The sequence below is a fragment of the Engystomops pustulosus genome, chromosome 2 (assembly GCF_040894005.1).
Source record: "Engystomops pustulosus chromosome 2, aEngPut4.maternal, whole genome shotgun sequence".
In the NCBI taxonomy this organism is placed as follows: domain Eukaryota; kingdom Metazoa; phylum Chordata; class Amphibia; order Anura; family Leptodactylidae; genus Engystomops; species Engystomops pustulosus.
In genome coordinates, this window is record NC_092412.1 from 165758881 (window position 1) to 165771733 (window position 12853).

Consider the following 12853-nt stretch of genomic DNA (forward strand, 5'->3'; position numbering starts at 1 on the left):
TAGAAGATACTGTCTGTGTTATTCAAGCAAAACATGTAGATACAGAGGACCGAGACAGGCGTAATAATGTGAAGATTAGAGGCATCTTAGAGACTGTCCCGAACTCACAACTGAGAGCTTACGTGCAGAAAATGACCAAAACACTTCTTCCTCACCTGGCTGATCATGAGCTCAGTATAGATCACACTCACCGCGTGCCCAAATCAAAAAGTCTTCCAGAAACTATTCCCCGCGATGTATTAGCAAGATTTACATTTTATCACGCCAAAGAGCAGCTATTGTTAGGCTACATTCACACGAACGTATGGGGGACGTATATACGGCCGACGTATATACGGCCGATATACGTCCCCCATACACTCCTATGGGCGCACGGCACCCTACGGGAGCGGTACGGTGCAGCACACGTGCGGCACCGTACCGTTCCGTACCCGGGAAAAAGATAGGACCTGTCCTATCTTTTCCCGTAATACGGGGCCGTGCGCCATAGGTTGCTATGGAGAGGGGCGGGGGTGAGCTGCGCTCACCTCCTCCTCCTCTCCCCGTACACTGCCGTTGCCCGCTACGGTACGGGCGGGCAACGGCAGTGTGAATATAGCCTTACAGTCACGGAAAATGCAAACTCTACCTAATCCAAATAAAAGCAATAAAACTGTACGTGGATCTGTCAGCGGCAACCCTACAGGCAAGAAGAGACTTTGGGACTATTACCTCTCTCTTGAGAGATCACGGAATTCAATACAGTTGGGGATCCCCTGCAAAAATTATAGTGAAATGCCAAAACACCTTTATCCCGATCAAATCTCTGGAAGAATGTTAAAACTCACTGGAAGCCTGGGGCATCCCCACTGAGGAAATAGAAACAGAAAAATTAAGAGTGGGATTAACAACCAGAATGAACCCAGAATGGTACACAAATGGCAAATAAAATGACTTTCTATTTAGCAGAAAACATGGCGGTCGGGGTCGGTACCCACTGGTAACTCACATTTCCACATTAACAAGTTAATTTTCTGTTTCCATATAAGTACTAAATTGTTAATATTAGTACCTTTCTGTTCCTACTGTGCCTTTAACCATTTTAAGCACAGTGAATTTGCTTGACCTGAAAACCATGAATTTATTTACTGACAAAATAACTAGAGGGCAACTAACATATTTGAAATATAACTTGACTGTACCTATAAATTACAGCACACTCTTATTCATATACCATGAGCATTAAAATAGTATCTCTGAACGCTAAGGGACTTAGCCCCCTCAAGCACTCTATGTTGTGGAAGGAAGCAATGAGTAGTAAAGGACACATAATTTGCATACAGTAAACACATGTAAGCACAAAAACCCCCCCAAAAATACTGCACACAAGGTTTCCCAATATATTTATGTCTTCATATAGTAAAAAAAGGGGAGTCCTGATTGCCTTTAACCCCTTAAGGACCAGGCCCTTTTTCGATTTTGTGTTATTTTTCACTCCCCACCTTCAAAAATCTATAACTTTTTTATTTTTCAATATACAGAGCTGTGTGATGTCTTATTTTCTGTGTAACAAATTGCACTTCGTAGTGATAGTATTGAATATTCCATGCCGTGTACTGGGAAGCGGGAAAAAAATTCTAAATGCAGTGAAAATGATGAAAAAAACACATTTGCGCCATTTCTTGTGGGCTTGGTTTTTACAGCTTTCACTGTTCGCCCCAAATGACAGATCTACTTCATTCATTGGGTCAATACGATCACAGGGATACCAAATTTGTATACGTTTTATAATGTTTTCATACATTTACAAAAATTAAAACCTCCTGTACAGAAAAAAAATTCTTCATTTTACAGTGTTCTTGCGCTAATAACTTTTTCATACTTTAGTGTACAGAGCTGTGGGTGGTGTCATTTTTTGCGACTTCTGATGACGTTTTCAACGCTTTTATTTTTAGGACTGTGTGACCTTTTGATCACTTTTTATAGAATTTTTTCTATTTTTCAAAATGGCTAAAAAATGCAATTTGTGAATTCGGGCGCTATTTTCCGCTACGGAGTAAAACGCAGTGAAAAAACGGTTATTATATTTTGATAGATCGGGCATTTTCGGACGCGGCAATACCTAATGTGTTTAGTATTTTTACTGTTTATTTATATTTATATCAGTTCTAAGGAAAGGGGGGTGATTTGAATTTTTATGTTTTTTTAATATCATTTTTTTTTTTTACTTTTTAAAATTTATTTATTTTACTATTTTTCAGACTCCCTAGGGTACTTTAACCCTAGGTTGTCTGATCGATCCTACCATACACTGCCATACTACAGTATGGCAGTATATGGGGATTTTGCATACCATCTATTACAATGTGCAGATCGCACATTGTAATAGATAGCCTCGATCAAGACAGCCTCGGATCTTTGTGTGATCCGAGGCTGTCATGACCACGGATCGCCGCTCCCCGGTGACGTCACGGGGAGTGACGATTGGAGCCAAGATGGCGGCGCCCACCGATCGCGGGTGTTAGCGACGGGCGTTTGCTTCATTATGAAGCAAATGCCCGGTGAGTATGAAGAGGGCTCAGCCCATGAGCCCTCTTCATACTCCCCCATGCGCAGCAAGACGTAAGGTTACGTCTTATTGCGCTATGGGGTTAAGGACACAGTGGCGCTATCAGTACATAACTCTTATATAGACACTCAGAGCCGCTATATTATCATTGTATGTACCATCAACAATTTGGAATATACTATTGTGAATTTGTATGCTCCTAACCAGAGACAGGGGTCATTTTTTAAATACTTTTACACAAAACTGAAAAAGTGAATAAAGGTGCATTACTTCTGTACGGGAATTTTAACACCATAGGTCATGTTAACAATTATACCACTTCAAAGTCCGAACACAGAAACTTTACACTAAATCCTACACTATGGGAAAAATGATTTTGATGTCTGGAGGGTTCACCATACCACTGAAAAAGATTTTACATACTATTCACCCCGACATGGAACATATTCTCGTATTGATATGATTATAACAGACAGATTTTTATTAGATAGAATGCTCTTATCTATCATAGGTAATATCCAGTGGTCGGATCATGGACCAATAGAGGTTACATTCTGGGATACCTTCTCATGTAACACTGACTATGTGTGGAGAGCAAACATGTCAGATCTAGCCAAAACAGAGAACTTCCTAACCATGGAAACAAGTATGAGAGAATTTTTTTAATTTAACAACAATGGTATATATGGTTGTGGATCACCCATAAAATGTATATGAAGGAAGAGCTCACTGGGCTTCATAGTAAACTGAAAAGTGAAAGAAATGGAGAAATAACATCCTCCATCCTACATATTGACTTTCTTGAAAGGCAAAACAAAAATCACTCCACACCTTTACTAACAGAAGCGCTCAGCAATGCTAGAATCTATCTTCGCAATTTATTACTCAAGAAATATGCAGGATCCCTCCAAACTTTGAAAATAAAATATTACTCCCAAGATAATAAAGCAGGAGCACTTCGTAATCCATCTTACTACAGGAAAAAAAGCCCTTAGAGATATAGCTAATGCATTCATGAATTACTACTCCAAATTATATAATTTATCTCAAAACAACTCTATTCAACCACCAACAACAGAAGATATAAATAAATTTTGGACAACCTACACATCCTTAAAATTTCTGAAACACAGCTGGCAAAATTAAATAAAAAAAATGTCATTTTAAATGGATTTTCAATAAAGAATCGTTGGATTTTATTTTAGTGCTCCGGCTCCCTTCTTACCTTTTTGGATTTATCCTGTTTGCCAGACGCTGTGGAAGCACTTCAGCTGTGAACTCTACCTCCAAGACCAGCCAGGGAGTGTGAGTTTTCTTTTTTTCGTTTATTACTACTAGCAAAATTAAACTCCCCCATAACTGAGGAAGAAATTATTAAACCCATTAAATCTCTCCCTACCAACAAAACCCCAGGCCCTGATGGCCTACCAGGAGCCTATTATAAAAAATGTTCACAAATTCTATCACCCCACCTGCTCAGAATATATACCCTTGCAGCACAAAAGGGTGAATTTCCCAAAGAACTTTTAGAAGCAATAATAAGTACACTCCCCAAACCGGAAAAACTCCCTCATCCGCCTGCAAATTTCTGGCCAATATCTTTATTAAATGAAGATAAAAATATTTGCTAAACTATTAGCTAATAGACTTAAAGAAACCCTACATATCTTAATTGCTCCAGACTAAGCAGGATTTACCCCTTCTAGGCAAGCATCCGATAACACAAGACGGGTCATAAACCTTGCAAAATAAATAAAACCACAGCAGCCTTTATCACTGTCGACGCCGAAAAGGCATTTCACAGAGTAAATTGGGAATATATATTTTTAGCACTGCCAAGATTTGGCTTGGAAGGGCATATCTTCATGGCTATAAAAGCATTAAATTGTTACCCATCAGCCACAGTATTTGTTAATGGTATACGCCATAGGGTGTCCCCTATCCCCCATCATATTTATATTATCTATTGAACCCTTAGCAATACCCATACGCTCACATACAGGAATTAAGGGAACCAAGATAGGCGATATAGAGCATAAAGTTGCTGTATTCACTGATGATATTATTCTTTTTCCAACTGATCTTAATTACTCCCTTAACCACATATTTGAAATAATGGAAAAGTATAGCAAAATATCCTACTATAAAATAAATAATACAAAATCACAAATCCTTCCAATAAACGTCCCCACCCCCCTCTTAAAACTGCTAAAACAAGAACACAAACTAGACTGGAGGGAAGACAAACTAAATTACCTAGGTATAAACTTAACATATCCAGTAAACAAAGTATTCCACATAAACCACCTACCTCTTATCCCCAAGATTCTAAGTGATTTAGAAAACTACTCTAAACAAATGCTATCCTTACAAAATGATTGTATTACCAAAGTACTTATATCTATTTCGCACCCTACCAATACCTGTCCCCAACTAATACTAATACTCTTTTTTTTTTTTTTTTTTTTTTTTTTTTATTAGCAAAAGGGTAATTCACAATTTATACATTGGGTAACCTAATACATCCACAAACTTTAAACCATGACAACATTCTATATAACCTCCCTTCCCTCACCCCCCTCCCCACCTTCCCTGTGCTGGTTCCTACTACACTCTAAGACACTCTAAGGGTTTTTTTTTTTTCCCCCCTCTTCAGTTATCTAGGGTGATTATCCACTTTTGTTTCTGCGCCTAACAGTTAGAAACTCCATTGTTCCCAAACCATTTTCAGCTTATTTCCTCCTCTATATCGTCTCTCATATGCACATTCGTAATTTTTAATTTTTTCCACATAGCTTGCCCATTCTTTAACCCTAGGAGGTTTGACATCTTTCCAATGTTTGATAATAATTAATCTAGCTATAAATATAAGTTTCACTACCAGATCTCCCTTCTTTCCAGTTCCTATACCTTCGTCTGTGTACCCCAGTAATCCAAACATTGCTGTTCGCGTTATTTCTACCCCTAATTGCACCTTTATCTTTTCCAATACTTGGTTCCAATAGTGTTCTATCTCTATACAGCCCCATAAAACATGATACATATCTGCATTCTCCCTACTACACCTAAAACAACGTGAATCATTTTTTAAGCCCATTTTAGACATTAGTGCTGGTGAATAATAGACCCTATACAAAATATTCAATTGTGTACACCTATGATTTAAGTTCACAGAACACCTGCAAACATTCTTATATATTACTTTCCATTGTTCTTCGGTGATATCCCCCAACTCTTTAACCCATTTCGCCTGACTAACGTGTGTAAGATTCTGATCAACAATCTTTCTAATAAAGTGATAAATTCTTGCTAGATTTTTTTTTTGTGCACATCCAATGTGCCATAACATGTTCCAATTAGTGTTTTCCTCTATTGTAAATAATTCGTTATTCTTTTCCCCCCTCAACGCGTGTGAGATTTGCCTATATCTAAAATAATCCTTATCCCTGAGAAGCCCTTGATTTCTCCACCATTGAAATGTGGCCCCTATCCCTTCCTTACCTATCTGTGACACATACTTAATTCCTTTCTTTATCCAGAACCTATTGTCTTCTAATTTTCCCAATTCAGGCAAGTTAGCATTCCCCCATAGAGGTGTAAATTCAAAGCTTCCTTTAACTCCCAAAATTTTCCGGAATTCTGCCCAACTGTCAACCAAGAGTCTTATGAGCGGGATTTTCCGTAGCTCTTTGTTATTTAATTGTCCCGACTCCATTAAAGAAAGCAGAGAGTCATACCTTCCCTTCACCAACTCCATCAAAGTCAGGAAGATTTCACTTCTCTTATTTTCCAAAATAAATTGAATCTGTGCTGCCAAAAAGTAGTGGAAAAAGGAAGGTATAGCTAACCCTCCCCTTTCCTTATCCTTCATTAGTACTTCTTGCTTGATACGGACCTTCTTTCTTCCCCATATCAATTTATTTATTAAGGCCCTTATATATCCGAACCACTTTTTATCTAGCCAGCAAGGACAATTGCTTATCACATAAAGGAGTTGGGGCAAAATAATGCTTTTCGTCAAAACTACTCTTTCTGCTCTAGTTAAGGGTAGAGATGCCCAGGTATTAATTTTTAATTTAATTTTAGATAATAGCGGGGCCAGATTCAGCTTAACAAAGTCCTCAATTTTTGGGCTAATTCGTAATCCTAAATAATCGAATGTGCGTATCATTTTTATTTCCATTAGTTCAGGTCTCTCCGGCCAGTATTCTTCCAGCGGAGTCATACTCGACTTCTGCAGGTTCATCTCGAACCCTGATACTTCCCCAAATTCTCTGACCACTTTCAATGCCATGGGGATTGATGTTTCTGAATCTTTCAAGACTAGCAGAATATCGTCTGCAAACAACATAATCTTATCTAGCTCACCTCCATGCCCCCCTCCAGCTATCTCTTTCATTGCCCTTATTCTTGCTGCCAAAGGTTCAATAAAGATTGCGAATAGCAATGGAGACAGGGGACACCCCTGTCTGGTGCCTCTTGTTAAGGGGAAGAAAGATGAATGATCTCCATTAACTCTAATACATGCTCTGGGTACCTTATAAAACAACTTTACAACATACTAATACTCTAATACAATTAAAGCACAACTAAATAAATTCATATGGAAAGGTAATCACCCCCACATAGCCTTCCAAATTCTAACAAAACATAAAGACGGAGGAGGATTAGGCCTACCCAACCTCCATAACTACTACTTAGCAGCCATACTTGAACAATCACAACACTGGTGGGCGGAGTCATCAAGCTAAATTTGGACCTGCATAGAGAAAACATACTAAAAAAATGTTTATCTGAGGAATAGACTAATAACCCACATGTGGAGAATTAAACCTCCTCCTGCAAAACTGAATGCAGGCGACAGATGCAGCTTGGGTCTCTAATGTCCCACCAGAATGATGCAGAAAAATTCCTTCCCCAACATATACCAATAAACCTACTAGATATAAATATAGAGAATTTAAACACCACATCATGGTACACTAAAAGCATACATTCATTTGCAGAACTACTTGCAAATGGTAAAATCTCCTCATTCAATATGCTCATGCAAAAATACTTTGTCCCCATATCAGACTTCCACAAATATCTGAGAATATGTAGCCTATTGCAAGATACCACAAATAAACCCCAACTATTGACCCCGTGGTCCGTGCTCGGCGCACCATGAATAGGAAGTGGCGCGCGTATGGTGCGCCGAGCTCGGACCACGGTGCGGGGAAGCTAGTTCGGATATAAACATTAATAAAGTGTTTAACTCCTTAACGCTCTGCGCCGTAGCTCTACGGCGCAGAGGTATAAGGAGTGTATGAAGAGGGCTCACGGGCTGAGTCCTCTTCATACAAAGGTGGGGGTTTTTGCAAAATGCATAAAACCCCCACCGCTAATAACCGCGGTCGGTGCTTGCACCGATCGCGGCTATTAACCCCCTAAACGCCGCCTGCAAAGTCGCAGGCGGCGTTTAAAAGACGGCGGCGCGTGGGCGCCGCCATCTTTTTTTTGATCGCCACGCCCCCGAACGTCATCGGGGGGTGGCGATCAGTTGCCATGGTAGCCTCGTGTCTTCTCTTGACACGAGGCTATCTGGCAGCTGCATATTCGTTACAATGAGCCAGTGGCTCATTGTAATGAATGTGCTGCAAAAATGCCATATATTGCAATACAGAAGTATTGCAGTATATGGTAGCAGCGATCTGACCATCTAGGGTTAATGTACCCTAGATGGTCTAAAAGATAGTGAAAAAAAAAAGAAAAAAAAAAGTTTAAAAAATAAAAAAAATTAATAAAATATTAAAAGTTCAAATCACCCCCCTTTCCCTAGAACGGATATAAAACATAACAAACAGTAAAAATCACAGACATATTAGGTATCGCCGCGTCCCAAAATGCCCGATCTATCAAAATATAAAAACGGTTACGGCCGGCGGTGACCTCCGAGGCGGGAAATGGCGCCCAAATGTCCGAAATGCGACTTTTACACCTTTTTACATAACATAAAAAATGAAATAAAAAATGATCAAAATGTCGCACAGACCTCAAAACGGTAGCAATGAAAACGTCGCCTCATTTCGCAAAAAATGACCCCTCACACATTTCCGTGCGCCAAAGTATGAAAAAGTTATTAGCGTCAGAAGATGGCAAAAAAATTTTTTTCTTTTTTGTACACATTCGTTTAATTTTTGAAAATGTATTAAAACACAATAAAACCTGTATAAATTTGGTATCACCGCGATCGCACCGAACCAAAGAATAAAGTAGGCGTGTTATTTGGAGCGAAGAGTGAAAGTCGTAAAAACTGAGCCCACAAGAACGTGACGCACGTGCGGTTTTTTTTCAATTTTTCCACATTTGGAATTTTTTTTCAGCTTCGCAGTACACGGCATGTTAAAATAAATAACATTACGGGAAAGTAAAATTTGTTACGCACAAAATAAGCCCTCACACAGGTCTGTACACGGAAAAATGAAAAAGTTATGGATTTTTGAAGTTGGAGAGCGAGAAATGAGGCGAAAAACCCTGCGTCCTTAAGGGGTTAAATGCTTTAAAACAGTTTAAAAACATAACGAAGATAAGCGCCGGCACCATCTCACCCTGACCTGGTGCGCGGCATGTGCTGCCTAGAAGCCCTATCCGTAGTGGTAGGTTTCCTTTAAGCAAAATGTTTCCTACAACTTCCCTAATGTGTTGGAGAAACTGCGGTGGCAGAGGTTCCCTACTACATATTCTACGGTCATGCCCAGTAATACAATCACTTTGGCAAGAAGCATGTAGAGTACTGCCCACCTTATTTAAAACAGCCATACTGTTTTCCTCTGCTTTGGCTTTGCTTTTGATAAGAATGAATAAACTCCCTCAACCCAATAGAGTGGTAACCACACGCACCCTTATGGCCACTAAGCTTGTTATAACTAGGCAATGGAAAGAGGTAAACTGCCCCAACATATGTGAAGTAGTGAACCAAATGAAAACCAACTGCATTTATGAAAAATACATACATCTCCAAGAAAACAGATACCACAAATTTAAAAAAGATTGGGACTTATGGATAGCGAGTCCTTACCACTAAGAGTACATTTTTAGTTTTCTCAGGTCACTGTTGTTATGGTTACTGTTTTTGTGTTTACGACGGTTTACATGTTAACCTATGTCCAATAAGCCTTTGATTGATGCAATATAATATTCGATTGTATTATTAATCCCAGCTTTAACATACATAACATATATATGCAAACTAAACAGCAGCTGCTCAATTTGCACCTTCTTTTACTATCTCATAGAGAAACTAACACAGTTTTCGGGTTCAAAAATGTCAATGGAACTTGTTATTCCAAGCCAGTCTCCCATCCTGGTACTTGCCAAGCCTTAAGCTGCATTGCTGCTGCAATCTGAAGAGAGCAGGCACATTCAGCTTACAATGGCTGATGACAGAAACTGCTAAATTTCCACCTTCTTTTACTATCTCCTTGAGAGAATAACACAGTTTTCAGATTCAAAAATGGCAACGAACCTTGGGATTTCCAGCCAGTCTCCCATGCTGCCACTTGCCAATTCTTAAGCTGCATTGCTGCTGCGATCTGACGAGAGCAGGCACATTCAGCTTAGAATGGCTGATGACAAAGTCTGCTTAACTTCTACCCTCTTTTACTATCTCATAGAGAAACCAACACAGTTTTCAGATTCAAAAAGGTCTACAGAGCTTGAGATTCCAAGCCAGTCTCCCATGCTTGTACCTGCCAAGCCTTAAGCTGCATTGCTGCTGTGATGTTACGAGAGCAGGCACATTCAGCTTAGAATGGCAGATGACAGCAGCTGCTCATTTGGAACCTTCTTTTACTATATCTCTTTGAGAAACACAGTTTTCAGGTTCAAAAAGGTCAACGGAACTAGGGATTCCCAGCAGGTCTCTCATGCTGGTACTTTCCAAGCCTTAAGCTGCATTGCCCCTGAAACCTGACAAGAGCAAGCATGTTCAGCTTAGAATGGCCTATGACTGCAGCTGCATAATTTCTACCTTCTTCTACTCTATCTCATTGAGAAACTAACACAGTTTGCAGGTTCAAAAATAAAAAAGGAACTTGGGATTCCCAGCCAGTCTCCCTTGCTGGTACTTGCCAAACCTTAAGCTGCATTGCTGCTGCGATCTGACGAGAGCAGGCACATTCAGCTTTGAATGGTCGATGACAGCAGCTGCCTAATTTCTACCTTCTTTTACTATCTCATAGAGAAACTAACACAGTTTTCAGATTCAAAAAGGTCAACATAACTTGGGATTCCCAGCCAGTCTCCCCTGCTGGTACTTGCCAAGCCTTAATCTGCATAGCTGCTGCAATCTCACAAGAACAGGCACATTCAATTTAGAATGGCCGTTGACAGCATCTACTTGAATTCCACCTTCTTTTACCATCTCACAGAGAAAGTAACACATTTTTTTTAACAATTTTTATTGAGTTTTCAACAATAATTGACAAAAGTATATGCCCTGTGGGCACCAGTTACATCATACATAGAGACAAATGAACAGAAATGTGAGATTAAGCGTAGCAACATATCTCTTGCTTTTGTAGTTCTGCTCATATCTCTGAAACAGCTGTTATCTCTTGAATCGCTTATGCGAGGTTGGTGTATGACAAAGAGTCATTAATGTATACATTTTCTGCTGTCTTCAAGGCACAAATGAAATTAAAGGGCACCTACCACCACGATTCTACCTATAAAGGTAGAACGGGTGGTAGGTGGATGAATGGGACGTAAGGATAGCCCTTTTTGGGCTAATCGTTACGTCCCGGCTATCCTTTTGTAAACTTTAATGAGTTTATATGCTAATTTATTTAAGCGGCTACTGGGGCGTGGAGTAGCCGGACATGAGGCTACTAGTCACGGCTACTCCACGCCCCAGTAGCCTCGTTTCTCCGTCTACCAGGTAATCTTCGGTAATTCGGTGCGCGGCCGTAGCTCCGAGGCATGCGCAGAACGCTGGGTTCTCGGATGAGGGCGCGCAGCTACGAGGAGCTGCGCGCCGAAGATTACCTGGTAGGCGGAGGAACAAGGCTACTGGGACGTGGAGTAGCCGCGACTAGTAGTCTCATGTCCGGCTACTCCACGCCCCAGTAGCCGCTTAAATAAATTAGCATATAAATAGAGATGAGCGAACATACTCGTCCGAGCTTGATGCTCGATCGAGCATTAGCGTACTCGTAACTGCTCGTTTCTGCGGCCAGAAACAGAGCCAATCACAAGCCAGGAGACTCTGCACTCCACCCAGCATGACGTGGTACCCTTACACGTAGATAGCAGTGGTTGGCTGGCCAGATCAGGTGACCCTGGGATAGACTAGCCGCTGCCCGCGCTGCTCGGATCATTCTCTGTCTGGATGCCGCTAGGGAGAGAGCTGCTGCTGCTCAGGGAAAGCGTTAGGGTGTTCTATTAGCTTACTGTTAGGCAGGAGTGATTCTAAAAGAACCCAACAGCCCTTCTTAGGGCTACAATAACGTTATAATTTTTTTTTTTTTTTATTTGCAGCTAGTACCATATTGTGAGGAATTAGCAGGGGGACTTGCTACCGTTGTGTTTAGCTCTTAGTGACACACATATCCACCTCAAACACCATAGTGGGAAAATTTATTAGGGGTTTGAGTAGAATTAGGCACAGTCTGCCAGTTTCTTTTTATTTTACGTTTATTTTTTTCATAACTCAGCGTCATCTCATCTGGCATAGTAGTGTGCTGTAATACTTGGCTAGAAAATAGCCATAGGAGAATACAAACGTCTTAATTACGCCTACAGTAGCGTTATATATATTTGATTTCTGGTTGATCTGCTGGTGGCTGTACTTGCTGCAGTGCATCTACTATCAAATTGGGAGCAATTTGGAGTCAGACTTGCGACCACTGTGTTTTAGTGACGCACATATCCATCGCAAAGACCGAAGTGGGAAAATTTATTAGGGCCCGGGGTTGTATTTCAATTAGGCACAGTCTGCCAGTTTCTTTTTATTTTACGTTTATTTTTTTCATAACTCAGCCTCATCTCATCTGGCATAGTAGTGTGCTGTAATACTTGGCTAGAAAATAGCCATAGGAGAATACAAACGTCTTAATTACGCCTACAGTAGCGTTATATATATTTGATTTCTGGTTGATCTGCTGGTGGCTGTACTTGCTGCAGTGCATCTACTATCAAATTGGGAGCAATTTGGAGTCAGACTTGCGACCACTGTGTTTTAGTGACGCACATATCCATCGCAAAGACCGAAGTGGGAAAATTTATTAGGGCCCGGGGTTGTATTTCAATTAGGCACAGTCTGTC

At 40.3% G+C, this 12853-nt stretch overlaps 1 protein-coding gene across 1 annotated transcript in view; it reads left to right on the forward strand.

The window, feature by feature from the left end:
• IGFN1 (immunoglobulin like and fibronectin type III domain containing 1) overlaps positions 1–12853 on the forward strand; it is a 743161-nt gene that overhangs the window by 362295 nt on the left and 368013 nt on the right. The gene's annotated exons all lie outside the window — the stretch shown is intronic.